The sequence below is a fragment of the Ochotona princeps genome, chromosome 11 (assembly GCF_030435755.1).
Source record: "Ochotona princeps isolate mOchPri1 chromosome 11, mOchPri1.hap1, whole genome shotgun sequence".
Taxonomy (NCBI): domain Eukaryota; kingdom Metazoa; phylum Chordata; class Mammalia; order Lagomorpha; family Ochotonidae; genus Ochotona; species Ochotona princeps.
Genome location: NC_080842.1, coordinates 27,204,068 through 27,206,819, shown reverse-complemented (window position 1 = coordinate 27,206,819; position 2,752 = coordinate 27,204,068).

The window sequence follows — 2,752 nt, the reverse complement described above, 5'->3', positions numbered from 1 at the left end:
AGTGTGCTAGTGTGAAGATTTATTATTATTATTATTCTGATAACCTCTTTTTGTTTGCAGTTTGAACAGGGGATATGTTTAATGTATGTCTGCAGATGACTCAGTATCACCAGATGGGGTTTTGCCATGCAAAGGTTCCACTTTGCCTGTTTTGCAAGTTTGTGATAGCCCACAGGGATGTGCTGAGGCATCCATCCCATCAGTAATGTAACTGGGACAACTCTAACGCTGCAGACGTCTTTGTGAATTCCAGTGGCATCTGATGTTCCTACTCTAGCACAGTTGGTTGATTGAGTAGGGCCTTGCTTTCCTGTCTTATTGCCCTCCACTGAGAAAGGAAGACAGACTCATGTTCCTGAAGTTTTCAAAAGGCACTATAGAAACTCTTGTTCGGTGCTGGTTCTTATCATGGATACAGAAAAGCTTGCTAGTAGGAATGCCCTGTATTGTTGGTAAACATTACCATAATAACAATGGCTGTTGTTATCATCATTACCACCAGTCATGTTATTTTCAACAATGAGAATATGTAATGTGATGTGTGCTGTGCAGAACTTTTACCCTTTGATGAGGCTCTAGAGTCTTGTGCTATGGAGCAAATAATTTTCCATCTGTCTTCAGATTTTTTCAAGTCTCATGCTCTCTGGTGACTTGAAATTTCCTAGGCATGCCTCCTTTCACCTTCTAAAAATGATAATTTTGCATTATACACATAAGATAAATTTGGTGGTTAACATACTTTAGAACTAAAATTATTTTGTTTTATGGTTTAATTTTGACTATGAATTTATCCTTTAAAATGCTTTTGATGTTTCATTGATTACAAATGTGCATCTATGATCTATCTGGAAAACCGTTTTAAAATGTTTCAGTCAATTTGTGACTCATTTGCGTACTTTATTAAGACAAAATAAACACCAAAGAAAATGCCAGGCAAAACTGCAAAGATTTTATTCAAATTCACATTTAGAATATTTCTTACTGATTTTAGTCATTTTAAAGATTTATTTTATATTTTATATGTATTTTTGTATTTGAAAGGCTGAGTTACAGAGAAGGAGACACAGAGAGAGAAAAATCTTCCATTTACTGGATCATTCCCTATATGCCACTACGTCCAGAGCCAAACTTATCCATACCAGGGTCCTGGAGCTTCTTCTGGGTCTCCCAGGTGGGCACAGAGGCCCAAATGTCAGAGCCCATCTTCTTGACATTCCCAGGAAACAGAAATGGAGCGGAGCAGCCAGGCATCCAAATGGTGCTGTTATAGGGAAACAGCATGGCAGTTGGAGGCTTACCCTACTATGCCACAGTATTGGCCCCTGTCCTGTTTGTCACATGATAGAAATGAAAATTGAATTCACTGTGATAACACTGATACCATTCATCTTCACATTACAAGTCATACATATTATTTAAAGCACTTAGAGAACATAAATGTATATGCTGGATATACAAAATGAAATGGAATTAGTTTGCTTTTGTTTTAATTTATATTTTATCAAATATTTCAACATATCTTTTTTCTTATTTCCCTTAATCTAAATCTTAGCAAAAAAGCTAAAGAATGGATAATAAATAATAGATGATTTCTCACATTTCCAAACTATACAGTCTATATTTTTAAAAAAATATATGCTTTGACTAAGTAAGAAGTAGCATTTCCCATTATGTAAGATATGTGTTTTAGGACTTCTTTTAAAAATATAGATACAGAGCTAGTCCTCCCAATTAATCACTTTTGAAGGATGTTGAATAGTGCTAAGTAATGATTCTCTTGAAATTCATTGTTGAAAGTTGTAGAGATGAGTGCTATTAAAGTATATTATTCTATGTATGATTTTGCTTTTAAACCAGAAAAGTGGACAATAATTTGTAGTTTGCTACACTAGTAATTTATCTACTTATGCAAATCAATTCACTTAAAATATTCTGACAGTTTGGTCTTAACAAAGAAAAAGTACATACCACTTTCCTTAACACATTGCACAAATTTTTAGAAATTGGAAATCATATGATAATTTCTTTATCATTTCTCTTGTTCTGGAGAATGGAATTTTACAAGACAAATGTGTTTGGCTGAATACAGTTAAACTGCTCTCTCTGCTTGGTTGTACTTAGTAAACATCATTGTCCCATTTTATAACTTACATTTACTATTATGAAAACACAGTGTGTCTGATCTGTAGTGTCGAAGTATTCACTGACAATGGTTTAATTTAACATTGAAAGTTGGATCTAGAGATATGGGAGAAGAGGGCTATGTTACGATTCTTGAAAGACACCTCCTATTTGGAGAATTTTTAAGATGTAATAAAATACTACTTTCCATTTTCACAAAATGCCACATATTTTACTAACTAGCAAAAAATATTTCTGTAAAAATTTCATTCATTCATTAAAAAAATATGTTATCTACTTAAATAAAGGAGAGATAGAGACACAAACAGACATAATTTCTCATCCGTTGTTTCACTCCTTAAATGGCAGCAACAGGGGGCTGGGCCAAATGACAGGAAGTGGGGAAACCAATCAAGGACTCCTATTTGGGTAGCGGGAACTCAACTCTTAATTCATTGCGTGTTGCCTCTACAGGTGCACATCTTCAGGAAGCTCGAATTTAAGTAAGGTCCAAACTTAAACCCAAAATTCTTATATGTGGTATGAGCGTCCTAAGCAGTGACTTAATGTACTAAATGCTTACCCTCCTATTAAAGGGACTTCTACTGAATACCAGTATGCATATCTTGCC